Here is a 15,778-nt window from a genome sequence, read left to right on the forward strand (position 1 = left end):
GGGAATATAATTTCCCCCCATAACATTCAGCGCTTATTTGAAATGCAAATTAGTTCAGAGCTATGTCTTGCAGGATACTGTAACTCTTTCATTTCTACCTGCAAAACCATACGGAACAGGAACCTGTTTCACTGTTTGCCAATTTTTCTAATAGTTGAGAAAAAGTAGATTTTCTGGGGACGACTGAAAAATAATAGGGCCATAGAGATGGCTGAGTCTCATTTCCTGAATCTGCATGCTATCTCAGAATTTTATCACCCATCTTTCTTCCTAATGTAGGGGCTGGGTGACTGACAGGCCCACATGAGAGATATATCTCTGAAAGTACAAGCTGTCATTTCTCTTTTGCTAAGCAGCGCCTTTTGTTATAGATAATAAAACAAATTCCTCTGAGATTCCATATTTTAATTCAAACCCCTGGAAGGGAAATGTTCCCATAGTTACAACTTTTGTTATCAAGCTTATTTTAAAAATTTTTTGAATATCTCTCTTTGTATGATAAAATATTTATTTCCTGGGATGACTGTTGAACAGCCAATACCACAAATCTGTCACTGTGCGGTGACCTCAGCATGTTCTTTGTTAAAATCTTGAAAGGGAAATTTCTTCACTGCTTGTTGAATTACTTCCTGAGTTCCCTGGCAATTCTTCAATTCTTCCTACAGAAGTAACCTCTGCAGTTTCAGACATAGAGCTTAGAAATTCCAATGAAATGATACACATTGGTTTAAGAGTGGCATTTATGAAGGCCATTGTTCTTTATAAGACAGGTGAAATGATCATAGTTCTCTGAGGAGAGAAATTTTATTTCATTTCAATTTTACGAAAGAGAAAGTTCTATTAAATTGTTATTAATGATAAATACTTACCAAGCACCAACTATTCATCAATGATAGTGAGAAAGTTTGGTGAAATATAAAAGTAGATCTTATCTTTTGGTTTATTACAGGTCTGTCAGGATAGACAGAACAGTCCTGAACAATGAAAGAACTGTGGGAGGAATTTTGATCCCTGACCTCAAGCTGTACTATAGAGAAATAGTAATAAAAAACTGAGTGGTATTGGTACAGAAACAGACACATTGAACAATGAAATAAATTGATGATTCCAAAATAAACTGCACACCTAAAAACAATTGAATTTGATAAAGAAGCTAAAATTATATAATATGGAAAACAGCATCTCCAACGAATGGTTTTGGTCTCACTGGATATCTAATTGTAAAAGAACTTATATAGATCAATATTTATTACCCTGTAGAAAATTCAAGTCCAAAAGAATCAAGGACCTAAACATAAAACCAGGAACACTAAATCTCATAGAAGAAAAGTGAACTTTTGAATGTGTTGGTACAGGAGACAATTTCCTGAACAGAACACCAATGGCTCAGGCTCTAAGATCAATAATTGATAAATGGGATTTCATGAGACTACAAAGTTTCTGAACGGCAAAGGGTACACTTGATAAGACAAAACAGCAGTCTACTGATTGGGAAAAGATCTTCTTTTGTTTTAGGGTGAAACATAGATATCTATAGATATCTTTAAGTCCATTTGTTTCACAACTTCTGTTAGTTTCACTGTACCTGTTTAGTTTCTGTTTCCATGATCTATCCATTGCTGACAGTGGGGTGTTGAAGTCTCCCACTATTATTGTGTGAGGTGCAATATGTGTTTTGAGCTTTAGTAAGGTTTCTTTTATGAAAGTGGATGCTCTTGGATTTGGTGCAGAGATGTTCAGAATTGAGAGTTCATGTTGGTTGACTTTTCCTTTGACAAATATGAAATGTCCTTCCTTATCCTTTCTGATAGCTTTAAGTTGAAAGTCGAATTTACTAGATATTAGAATGGCTACTCCAGCTCGTTTCTTAGGATCATTTGCTTGAAAAATTGTTTTCCAACCTTTTACTCTAAGGTAGTGTCTGCCTTTGTTGCTGAAGTGGTTTTCCTATATGCAGCAAAATGCTGGGTCCTGTTTGCATATCCAGTCTGTTAGCCCATGTCTTTTTATTGGGGAATTGAGTCCATTGATGTTAAGAGACATTAAGGAGAGGAGACTGTTGCTTCCTGTTATTTTTGCTAATTAACTTTGTGAAACAACAGGTAGATAATTTGGTAGTAAGAACTATTCAGATACATTATTATAAGCTAGCTGTGAAGGACAAGACTCAAGATGTGGTTGTTACTCTATCCATTGAGTTCCCAAAACCCATCTCCATCCAACCTAAGAGAGGGGACTTCTGCCCCTAGACCAAGCAGAGAGGGGCTACCCAGAAACCCCTCTGACTGGCGATCTGAATTCTTGCTTAGGCTGTGAGGCTAAGCACTGCAAGGGAATATAAATAAAAGTTAAACATATCTCTCTGGGTACCCTCAGGGACAAGCCTGACTGCATAGAGGTTGATGTGAAAAGTATCCCCTCTCCAAGAAAAAGACATCGGGATGGGTATGGCCCTCATGCCTCACTGGATGAAAGGAGGACCAGAGCCATTACAAGGTCCCCTTCAATTACTGGAGGTCAGGCCTCTAGCCCCACCTTCGTAAGATTAGAATCGTCACAGCCCATCTATACTTAGAGAAGGGAGATGTCAGGAGCAGCCCTGCTTATACAATGAAGGCCCAAAATAATGCATAGGCCTAAAATCAGCAGTAGCCCTGACATACACGCATGCTAACACAAAGTCTTAGGTCTCTGTGGAAAAACACTGAAACAGATGCCTCTAAGTTATTGTATATAGGCAGCTGTTGTGGAAATTTACCAGCCTGAGTAGTCATAGACCTTGTAAATAGGTAGCCTTGGCAGATAGTATTAACTTAGATAAGAACAAGTGAATCATAGGCAGATTCATAGTGACCTGTCCTCTGAACCTTCACCCAGCCAATACTCTGTTCTGTAAGATATCTGTACTCCCCCTGAACACCTATGCTTTGGTGTCATCCCTTTCCCCACATCCTGCCTTTTTGTGTTTATAACTCCCATGTGAATAAGTAAAAATTACAATTTGATTTAAAAAATAAAATTAAAATTAAAAAAAAGATCTTCACCAACCTTATATCTGACAGGGATAATATTCAAAATTTATAAAGAACTCAAGAAGTTACACACCAACAATCCAAAGATAAAATGAGGCATAAAGCTGAACAGCAAGTTCTCAACTGAGGAGTCTCAAGTGTCTTAGAAGCACGTAAATACATGTACAAAGTGCTTAGTCATCAGCAAAATCCAAATCAAAACAACTCTGAGATTCTATTGTACACAGGTCAGAATGGCTAATATCAAAAACTCAAGTGATAGCACATACTGGTGAGAATGTGGAGAAAGAGGGGAACTCCTCCATTGCTGATGGGAGTTCAACCATGTGCAGCCACTCTAGAAACCAGTACGGCTGTTTCTCAGAAAAGTGTGAATAGTTGTCCCTCAAGACCCAACTACTCCACTTGTGGGCATATAACTCCAAAAAACTCCACCATCCCACAAAGACAGTTGCTCAACTATATTCATAATAGTTTTATTTGTAATTCTCAGATCCTGGAAGCAACCTTGATACCCCTCAACCAAAGAATGAGTTTAAAAAATGTTGTACATCTACACAATGGAATACTATTCAGCTATGAGAAACAAAGGCATCATGAATTTTTCAGGAAAAGGGTGGATCTTGAGAATGTCATATCAAGTGTGATAACCCAGTCCCAAAATACATCCATGGTATATACCCATTTATAAGTGGATCTTAGCTGCAAACTACAAGATGCCCATGCTATACAGATCCAAGGAGGCTGGATAGGAAGGCGTGCACAAGCAAGAATGCTTGAGTGTCACTTGGAAGGGGGAATGGAATGATCATAGAAGACAGATGGAGGGAGAAAACTAGATGAAAGATGGGATGGGAAGGGGAATAAGAGGGGTCAGATTTGGGTCTAGGGAGGGACAGGGTTGATGTCCTTATAGCCATGAGAATGAATGCAACTGACTGGGGCAGGGATAGATAGGGATCATCTCATGGAAGAGACCTTGGATATGGGAGGTGCCCAAGGATCACCAGGGGTGTCCTTAACTGTGACTCACAGCACTGGTGATATGGAGCTTGGAGAGGATTCTTCCTGTAGTCAGGCAGGAACCCTAGTGAGGTGTCCCTAGGGACACCAACCCACCCACAAAACTTTTGGACCAAAATTTAATCTGTCTACAAGAAATCCAGGGATTAGGAATGAAGGATAGATTGAGGGAACAGCCAACCAATAACTAGCTGAAATTCAAACCCATTCCATAGGCAAGTGCCAACTCTTTACACTATTAATGATATTTTGTTTATAAGATTGCAGACAGGAGTCTAGCATGGATGTCCTCTGAAAGGCCTGACCCTCAACTGACTCAGACAGAGACCTAAAGTCAAACAGACCCAAGCCAACAGCTTGGGGACTCTAATGGAAGAATAAGAGGAAGGATTGCAGCCCCAAGGGAGATAGGAACTCCATGGGAAAACCGACAGAATCAACTAGCCTGGATGCTTGGAGCTCTCAGAGATTGAACCACCAACCAAAGAACATACATGATCTGGACCTATTCCTCCACACACATGTGTAGTAGATGCACAGTTTGGTCTTCATATAGGACCTGAGCAACTTGATTGGGTGCTATCCCTAAAGCTGTTGCCTGTCTTTAAGATATGTACTTTTTGCCTTGTCTGACATCAGTGGGGTAGGATGCACCTAGCCTCAGGAAGATTTGATATGCCAAGGTGGGGAGATAGCCAGTGGTCCTCCACCCACTCAGAGGAGAAGGGGAGGGGCATGGGAGAGGAATTGCTGGACAGGGTAACTGGGCGGGGGCAGTGAGTGAGTAGTAGATTGAATAAATAATAATAATAACAAAAATATAAAAAGTATTACTGTTCTGCATGGGAATTAGTAGAGTCATACATATAAATAATTGCTCCAATGTTATACATGTAATATAAAGTACATAGGTAAAGGATTTTGGCAATGTAGATGGAAGAGTCTGATTATTTATTGGGTTACTGTAAATAAATTTTAAATAAATTTTAAATAATTTTAAAGAAACAAAACATATGAGGTAAATATTAAGACTAAGCAATTATTCACATACTGATAAGACAGAGGACAATAGCAGAAGTGAAGGTTGTAGTGTTACTTGAAATTCTCCAGGTAAATAGATAATTTTCATTACAGAATGAGCTGAAACATGTATACAGACTATGTAGAAGGCATTATGTCTTGTTATCACACGAGAGTATGTCATGACAAGTGATGTAAATATGTTTGAAACTGAGAATTTTCCAAAGACCATGGTTTTGTTTCTTTGCTTGTTTTGTTTGTTTTGTTTATTTTCCACCATTGTAATTTTTATTGATCATTTTATTTATTTACATTTGAAATGTTTCTCCCCTTACCAGGTAATACATAATTTTCATTATAGAAATGAGCTGAAACATGTATAAAGACTATGTAGAATGCATTATGTCTGGTTATCATATGAGACTACATCATGGCATGTGATGTAAATGTGTTTGCTGGAATATTTGGTTGGCCAGTGTAGTAGTTTTAAAGAATGGGGGAGTAGGCCAGTAGTTTGAAATAAGTTATTCATGCCTTCAAAGGAAAGGTGCTAAAGGCTTCCAAGAGAGTAATATTGAGGGAAATTTGATCATACGGTGGTCCTCAGGAGAATGCAGGTTCTTATTTTCCCACTTCTCCAGTAAACTATGGTGGTCCTCCAGGTTTGTAAGTGCCCTCATACAATAAATCTAAGACTGGCTGGAAATCATTTTACACATGAACACCACCACTGTGTGTTGTTACTTGCTTTTTCCAGCACAGTCTTCTGATGAACAGTATGATTTGAAGGAAGAAAATACTTTAGACAGAGTGGTTTACACGCTGGATGAGAAGAGATGATGTGAATAGTCATATTTTGGCCCAGGGACTCCTGAAGTTGGAAGGAGATGTAACAAATGTACCCTTTGTGTTAGGATCATAAGATGAGGAAGAAGGGGTTCAGGATTTTTTTTTTTTTTTTGAGATGCAGTAAAACAGGTCCTGACATCATGACACAATTCATTCAAGGGACTCACCATTCAAAGGACTGGTGTTCTCTGCTTCACTCTGAGAAAACATCAGGGAGTGGAGAAGGAAAGCATATCTGATATCACAACACTAGCACAAAGATGTGCTGAATAATTAACCATTAAAAAAATAGCCTCCAACTAGTAAATGATTTCCTATAATTCAAATGATTTATCTAAAACTTAAACCATTTAACTAGATTCAAACAGCACTATTCAACTAAACTCAGTGTGAATCAGGTGGAAAAAAATAACATTTAAAATGTACAGAAAGAAAGCATTATGAGAATGGAACTAACATCATACTATTTAATTCTCCTTTTATTAGCTTTTGGGCCATCACAATTTATATTCAGTTTTACATGGAAATTAGATTGCAATGATATATAGATGCTATTAAGGTGTAGATAGTAGGACTATATTCTGCTTCTCCAAGAGCTCTAATTGAATTGTTTCAGTGATAATGGATAAATTTTAAATATCACTGTGAAGAAGGGGAAAGAGTTTCCTGTGATCCACTCAATGTTCAAGCCATAGGTAAAGCCAACTAAAGGCATTCAACATTTATTCAATCCCTGCAACTCCCCACCCTGAAGCTGACATTTCAACTATTTTCCTAAATGATGATAAATACTCGAGGCTGAGACATCGAAAAGACAGAATTATTTTATCAAAGTTAATTCCTTCACCGAATTGTCACCTGAAAGTTTTATGTCAAAGGTGAGTGGCTAAGGCACACTTGAATTATGTTAGGTAGAAAAGAAAAAAGGAGATAATGTATGAAAGATTTGTGGCTATCTCTAATAGGCTTTCTCCTTTCTGACACAGTTGGCTTAGGTATTTTGCAGGAATCGGTTTGAAGGGTGTGTGCATATGTGAAAGAGAACTTGCATGCATATGAGGCGTGCACAATATACTTGAGCACCAATTACCACCTTTAAATGTGGATAATTAGTTTTTTTTTTAAATAAACTCTAATTGTCTCCCTAATTTATCATGAAGATGCAAAAAAAGAAGGTAAAAATATACACACAGGGCTTTGAGATTTTGTTTGAGCATGCTTCTGAAAATTCAGTGACGTTCTTGAAACATTTTTCATCCATTTCTGTATATAAATTTGGCTTCAGGATCTTCATTCAGGACATGCTCCTGAGTGGAACGTTTATTACCCAATGCATTCCAAAGTGATGCAACACCTTAAAATGACAAAGTACAGTGCAATAAGTCCAAATAATAGCAATATAGATTAAAATAAAAAATGACCAGCAACATTTTGAAATTACAGTGTGAGAGAAATACATATTTATACATACAGAAGTGCATACAGAAAAAAAGTTAAGTGTGTTTATTTTTCTCAAATACCTTAAAGCTTAACTCTTTTGTTTCTCTTCCATATGTGTCATGACCAGATTGTACCTATTCATAGAAGGGTAATCAATGACCATGTGCCACATAGTATTAGTTATTGTACAGTAAATTTTAGTGACATTGCAATAACCTATTTTATTTTCTTCCCCTGAAGTTTTCCATAAGGTTTTACCACCTTCTCATCAAAGCTTTACTGAGTTGTTACATTTTCAATCTTCAGGGAATAGATGGTCATACTCACATGCCCAATCAAGGAAGCCTAGTTCTCTTTATTTCCACAATTGCTACCCATTACCCTATTTTACACATAATCTATACACTGTTTATTACTGCTTCAAATATTATCTCAAGAAAAAATAGAGTTTAACATTGTTTCCTGTCCATAGCACATGCAAATTAGTGCCTCCTATATGAACTATGTTTCTTAGAAAGAGATCATCCCAGGACATTGCTATACTATTTTACTTGATGATAGATAAAAACCACTGTTAGGCTAGAAATGAGTCTGGGATCGTTACATGAACAACATAAACCAGAACATTGGACTTAGAATGTTTAATTCACTTAATTTATGGTTTCTAATTTCAGAGTCAATGAGAAAGGTAAATAATAACCTTCATATAATATTAAAATTTATTTAATACAAAATTTAAAGTATTCTACAAACTTTCATCTCATTAATTGGAGAAATATAATGTGGCACTCATGAGAAATTTAAGTAAAAGAATTTGAAAGAAAAAATAGGAAGTTATAGATGGGAAAGTATGAATGAATGTTGTATCCACTATGAATAAAATATCTGTATCATAATTTTAGAATTTAATATTATTTTTTCTAAATCAGAAAGTATCAATTTCAAATAGAGTGTGTTTTTTTTAATGAATGGTGCAATTTAAAAAACGCATAGGCCTAAAATCAGCAATAGGCCTGTCATACATGTATACTAACACCAAGTCTTGGGTCTCAGTGGAAAAACATTGAAGCAGATGGCTATAAACTAATGTAAACAGGCAGCTTTCATGGAAATTTACAAGCCTGAGTAGTCATAGACCTTTTAAATAGGTAGCCTTGGCAGACAATACCAACTTAGATAAGGACAAGCGAGTCATAGGCAGAGTCATAGTGACTTGTCCCCTGAACCTTCACCAAGCCGATACCCAGTTCTGAAGATATCTGTATTCCTCCTGAACACCCACACTCCAGTGTCATTCCCTTCCCCACATCCTGCCTTTCTGTGTTTATAACCCCTGTGTCAATTAATTATGATTTGAGAAAAAATAAATAAAAAAAAAGTCCTCTTCTTTGTGCTGAAATATTGTCTAGGATTTTCATATTTTTATATCAGTCCTGATGTATCTGACAGACAATCCTTTTTGGGGATCCTTAACACCTGTGTCTCTTAGAATCTTTTTATGTCCTCTTCCTCATAGAGCACTGAGCCTTTAGAAAAGAGTTTCAATAAAAGCATCCTATTTAGGGCTAAGTCCTTCCAAGTTCTTACTAACTGGGCATTGTCAAGTGTGGGTTACTATGTCTATTACCATCAACTACAAGATGCTTTTCTGATACTTCTTATTGGAATTTACTTATTACATGGGTATAACAATATGTCTTTAGGTATCTGTCCTTTTTAGGCTCATGATCTATCAAGTCTCATGCACGTAGCCCCTTAGCTATGTTAGGTATTGGTCCAATTTCATAGGGTGGACCATAAATTTCATTGAAAGAAATTGGTGGTTATCTATGTCACTACTGCAACACCATACTGTGCAGTCAATTTTCTAACATATGTCACTGAGTTTTTAGCTAGATTATAATCATTACTATTTTTCTCCTCTGGTAGCTTTCATGCTATCTTCCAGCACCATGAATGCTACTCAGTAGAAATAAAAGATTCTAGTCGTGCACTAGCTCATTTTTTCCACATTCAAACACATAAACCAATGATATCTTCAGCAACACAAGCCTTAAAGTGTTATTATTTAAATACATTTGCAGCCTACAAAATAGAAAAATCTTCATCAATTAGACATGTGATAGAGAGTTACTATATACAATATATAAAGAACTAAAAAAATGTAAACATAATATAAATAACCCAAATCGAAAATGGAACATAATGCTAAACAGAGAGTTTGAAAAAGATGAAATATAAATGGCTGAGAAAATTGATATTCTTTAAGATCCAGCTTTATCACAATTGGACATATACCTTAATGACTACATCTTACTACAGAATATTAGTGTATATGCTTCCCCAAATATATACATATATAGAAGGAATTTAAGTAGAGTCACCAAATAATAAGTGTGACAGTGACCCCAAACAGATATGCCATCAAGTAAAACCATGCAAGGCATTTGTTACATCTTGTTGGCTTGGTACCAAAATTATTCCCATAGATGCTCTTAGATATTGGAGCCTATTGTCATACGTATTAGTTACACAATTCTCTTTTGATGAGCTGCCTAGTTGCAGCTGAAGAGACTTCTTATTGGCAAGAGTGCTTGTTGTTCTTCCAAAAAACACTGAGTTTGGTTTCCAGGAGCAATGCTTCAAAAACAAAAGAGACAAAGAAGAGGTAATATACAGTCACATAGATTCACCCACAAATATAGATAAAAACATTCAGAGAAACACAATGGAGATGGTAAAACATATTTGTAAATCCCAAAGGGTAAAAATCCTCTTTTACTTCATCATATTCTGTGAATATCAAGATGTGTTAAAAGGAAGTCCATGAAGCTATATGTATTTTGTTGACAAAGCACTTGAGTAATTTTCTAGATTCAATTCCCAGAACCAAATTAACTATTTGGCTAATTAAATTTTAAAATGTGCAGATGTGTGGAGTGTGTTGTTTCACCTGTGAGTCCATGGTTTTAGAAGTGCAGACACGGAGGCAAGTATTTAATAATTCATGTAATTCTTAATCATTTAATCTTATTTTCTGAGTCATGGTATTTCAGTGAATGGGGACTCATGGAGTAGCTAGGACAGCTAGCTAGGCAAATTCAGACAACTTTTATTCAACCCATTGTCTCTTACTACTGGGCTTATGGATACCTAGAGCCACACATGGGGGTTAAGTATCCAAACACAGGTCATTTTTTTACTGGAGATGCATGATTTAATTTGACCAGAGGCTAGCCCAATACTAAATGATGTGAATACCTATATCCAATAGAGTCATAACCTCTGTTCTCCATGAAACAACAGGCAAGAAGTAGTAATATCATATGGAAGAAATTAGAAACAATGTATTAAACAGTAAAGAAGCAATAACATTCAATAGAGCAATGTGTGCTCTTCAGAAAAGAGATATAGTCTCAGTGAACTTCAGTTGAAGTTAACAGTGTAGATGCTTACAACTGACTTCAATAAGATTCTCCAGAAATGTAGGGGTTGAGTAGGTTACACAGAAGATGACACACAAGCCATGCCCCAATTTATGATGTCTGCTTCATGATTCAAGCGGCTCAATCACACTGATGGTGTACTCAGTGTATTAAGTATGTTGTACAGGGTTGAGAACATTTTCAGCCAAAGTAATTAATTACCTAACAATCCCTTTAAACTGCAAACCAGAATCTCTGATCATTAAACCAAGTATATAATATATAAATTGCCATGTTTTGATTCTGATTGGCTTTGAAGCATTTAAATCACTAGTTACTACTTTATCTCTCCTTATATTATCCCATTTTAAATAATTCTCCCTGTTTCTGATTAAAAAAAAACAAGATGGAAAAAAATCTATCATTAAGAAAGGTTACTCTTAGCTTCCTGAAATAAAACATAAATGGTTTGAGGGAGTCATCCAGTGCCCTGCTTGGGTTGTTTTCTTTATTTTTCACTGTACTAAATTTTTGTAAGGTCCTTTTTTTTTTTTTTCATCTCATCTCTAGTGTATGCTGTGCTTACGAGTCTGCTTATTTGAGGCCCCTGACAAATAGCATCCAGCTCTGTTTGTGACAATTGCCAGAAGGATAGTCTGCACAATGCATTTTGATATCTTTTAATATGTGATAAATGTGGCTCTGTGTTGAGTTTACATAGCACACCTGGTGCAGCAAACCCACACAGCTGTGAGCAGGTGTGAACACTTGTTTCCCAGCATCTCGTGTTCTGCTCATTTGAGTCAGCTTCCTAGGTGTACTGCAGCTGCTAAACGAGTCCAACTTATCTTAATAGCAGCGTTGCGGATGTGCGTGCTTTCCGTCGCTGCTTACATTGGAACAACCCAGCAGGACTGAAAAGTGACTTTGCAGTTCATCTGGGATTGGCCTTCCCAGATTGAGAACTTGATTTCCTGAATACATATCTACTGATTCTGGGGCTTTTGCCAAAACAGAGAGCTAGGTATCCAGGAATGCATCAGAATTCCTTGCTGGAGGGGAATATTCATGAACTGGAAAACTGCCAAGATTTACCCAAGAATAATGTTTAGGGAATCTGAACAAAAAGGGACAGTTTCTCTGGGGCATCTGAGAGTACAGAAGGCTCAGAGCATCTAGCTAAATCCAAAATTTGCTGTTTCCTTTGGGCTACTATTTCTACCCTTACCTCTACACCTGGAGGATTAGGATTTCAGATTCCTCATAAGAGTTAAACTTTACATAAGCTGTTAGGGAAAAGTACATTCTAAGCACTTTTGAGATTGAATCCTGTACTTGTATTATCACTGTCATAAGCAGTATAGTGATTTAACAGCCTATAGGATGTGTTTGACAATGCAGGGAGCCAGTACTGGATCTTCTTCCACAGCAGAGAAGAGTTTTCTTGACTTGAATGTTCACCATGACTGATAAAAAGTATTGACATGGGAGAATGAAATATGAAAGCTAAACCAACTTCTGATTGTTAAAGAGGAGGACTCACAATATATGCTCAAGTGGAAGTCAGTTTGTTAAATTGTGAAAGATTAATGCAATCCACTGAACTTTCCCCATCACAGGATGTTGAGAAGAGGAGCTACATTCTGAAAACCGTGAGAAAGAAGAAATTCTAGGAAATGCTGAAAGGTGCTTATCTAGCAAGTTCAAGGTCTTGGATTTAATAGGTACTATACCACAATCAAATGCAAAACAACAAATAATATGAAGTTAGCAAGTGGCAATCTCTTGGATGCTAAATTTCATATTTGTATGATTAAAATCAGACTAATGCTACTCTAAAAAAAGGAGCAAAATCTTAAAAGATAATTATTACTGTCAATGTTACAGATAATTAAATCATGGAAATACTTGGTAAATCAAGGGTTAAGAAGATGGGGGGGTATGATTTCTTGACTTTACACAATGTTATTATTTTTGGCCAAAACCTTCTTAAGCATATTTACTAATCATTTATGTAGTGTTATTTTTCAGTGTTCTCATAATCACCATAGAAGATTAAGATCAAATGCTAGAACTTATTTTTAAAAGAACAGACACTTACTTTTGTTCTCAAGCCAATTTTAACATCCTTTCATGTTCTTTATAATTAACATCTTGGCTCAGATGATAGATTCCTCTCCCCTGGATGTGTCAAATACTGGTGTCACTGTGAAAAAGATAGGCAGGCCTCAGCCAGAGCAAATAGTACCCATAGATGGCAAGGTTGTGGGAAAGAAGTGACATTGTCAGTTGGTCACCTCTTTTAATCAAAAAAATTCTTATACTAAAGTTTTTTCTGCTTTGCTGTATTGTTAATATTGTAAGATCAAAACAAAGGTCACTGACTGACCCAGTCAACAGAGCACTATTCTGTTCCTTTCACTGGAGAAATGTTTTGAAATTGTCTAAAGAAGTAGAGTGAGATACTGTTGACTTGATGGCTGGTTAATTAGATAAAATATAGAAATCAAAACCTAAAACTCAAGAATTCATACAATATATAATACACACACACACACAAACACAAAGACACCCCCACACACACAGGATATGATTCTGTGTGTCTGCATCTGTGTAACTTGTATTTATTTTCAAATATGCATTTTCTTGAATCTTCACCTAAATGTTTTCTCTTTTTAAGATAAAGGAGGAAAGGATAATTTTTGAAATTATGAATATTTTTTAAATATAACAAGCACTTACAAATATAGGGCCCACTGGAAAACATTTGAAAAAAAAAGCCTTTGTTGTAAAAGAAAATAAACAAGTTTCATAAGAAGAAAGTCATTGACATTACAGTGAAGCAGAGAGAAAGCTTAGTTGCTAGAAGAACTGAGACAGACTTTTTCCATAACAGTTCTCTTTTCTGAAGAGTTTTCTTGTCTGATTCCATTGCTATCATCATTATGTATCTTAATTCTATTTAATGCCAGACCAAATTATTCTCTACTGAATCTTTTTAAATTTGGAAAAGACCAAAATTTTTTTTACAAAGTTTTCACCTTGTTGCTTAGGTTTTATCAGTGCCCACATTTTATCATTGTCATAATTTTCATAATTGTCATAATTATCAAATATACCATACTTCCTGATAATATATCTTTCAGGGAGTGAACCTATTCCAACTTTGGACATGTTTGCAGTCATCAGTGTCACATGATTTTCTAGACTGAGTGACCAGTTTCATGAACACAGTAGAGAGCCCAAATAGCTAATCCTTGGCAAAAGGAAAAGGTGAGTTTATTAGTAAACCATTGCAACAATTACAGACAACACTAAGGTAAGTGCACAAGTATATCAGTATAGTAATAATCATGCTAATATTCAAGCCAAGTTCACTCTGAAGACAATATGAAACCAAATTCCACTATAGGGAGATAACAATGAAGAATTATGCAACAAATCTATAAGAATGTGACTGACAACTACATTGAACAAGTATTACTTTAACTTAATTCTAATTTGATAATGTTTAAGAGAACACTATAGTAGATTTTCTTCGAGGACATAAATAATCTTGAGAATGTATATTGTTTATTTGCAAGACCTTGTGTGCTTGTTAACATGGCATGCAGAATTCTCATAATTGTTTTACATTCCCTGACTTAATTTACACCTTAATTTAACCATATTTGATACATTTAACCTTATTTTCACACTAAAGGCACTAAATGTTAATAGGTCTAGATAATGTCTCCAGGTTTATGACATTTTTAATCTGTGTGAAAATTCAGAGATTTTTTTTTAGAATAGTATAACTAGAAAAGATTTCATATATTATTTCTTTTAAATCCTTAAATTTTACTAAATTGCAAGAAATTGAGTCTGGGATTTTAATGACTTGCCTTGAGCCATTTAAACAGCTGTGCTTCCTGCCTGCCAGCCCCAAAGCCTACAGGGAGTGTTAGTGGTGTGATTTTACTAGAGTACCTGTCTGCATAGGTGAATGTTATGATACTCTAGTTTTTTATTGCTTTTTCACATACAAACACACACATACGCACATACACACACACACACACACACACACATGCACACACACATACCTCTTAGAAAGCTAGGTTTTCATCACACTTTCTTCGGCATTGTGTTAGACTGAACAAAATTAAGGAAGCTCATCTTTGTCTGCTTTGAAAAGCATCTTCCCATTCAACCCTTGGTACTTACTCATCAGCATTTGAAATTGTCTTTCCCATATCCTTGACAGACTGTTAGGTTATAGCTAGAGAGGGGAAAGTCAATTTAATTAACATAAGCAGAATAAGGTCTAGGATATCCTTTTACCTTTTCTTTCCACTAAGTTAAAACTAGCAATATTAGATCAAAAGGAAAGAATGTCTTTTCCAAATAGTCTCTAAAAGGAAATATTGGCAATATTTTACTTCTGGGTTTTAAAAATGTTTTTCTTCTACTTAGAACTCATAAGGTCTTTAAATAAATGTTTTTGTGTTATTTTCACTGACAAATGTAGATGATGTGTATGTTAATATAACACACACTCAAATCAATGCAAACTGTCATTCTTCTTGTATAGAAAATATAGTATTATTAGAGAAAGATGGGTTTGCAGAAATAACGTATTAATTCCAAAATCTTATTATTTTCTTACCTTGAATATCAAACAGATTTTGAAAGATGGATTTGGATCTATACATGATAGACCATCAGGGTGTCAAACTGATAGAGGTTGCAGACCCCAAGAGCATCACCAACATGTCGGCAGCTTCTACCATTATCACAGTGAAACTGAGAATGAGAGAAATCCAGACCTACTGCATATTATCACACACTATTAACAATACTACACAACATCAATAGATTAGAAAGACACACATGGTTCCAAACTCTCTTTGTATATTTAGTGGGTGGGGAAGTTAGAGAAAAACATGTAATGAATTTGATGTAATACAGTTATTTCCACTGAAGACTAAGAAGTTGTTAAAATATCTC

General features: G+C 35.8%; 1 long non-coding RNA gene across 1 annotated transcript; it reads right to left on the bottom strand.

The window, feature by feature from the left end:
• Nucleotides 1-488: 488 nt before the first annotated feature.
• LOC114629253 lies at nucleotides 489-14,045 on the bottom strand. Its single transcript, XR_003712625.1, has 3 exons — nucleotides 13,909-14,045; nucleotides 12,891-12,995; nucleotides 489-789 (listed from the first exon to the last, which is right to left on the bottom strand). It is a non-coding gene; the product is annotated as an uncharacterized LOC114629253 (long non-coding RNA).
• Between the last annotated feature and the right edge of the window lie 1,733 nt (nucleotides 14,046-15,778).

This window comes from Grammomys surdaster, unplaced genomic scaffold (assembly GCF_004785775.1).
Source record: "Grammomys surdaster isolate TR1022 unplaced genomic scaffold, NIH_TR_1.0 279, whole genome shotgun sequence".
NCBI lineage: Eukaryota > Metazoa > Chordata > Mammalia > Rodentia > Muridae > Grammomys > Grammomys surdaster.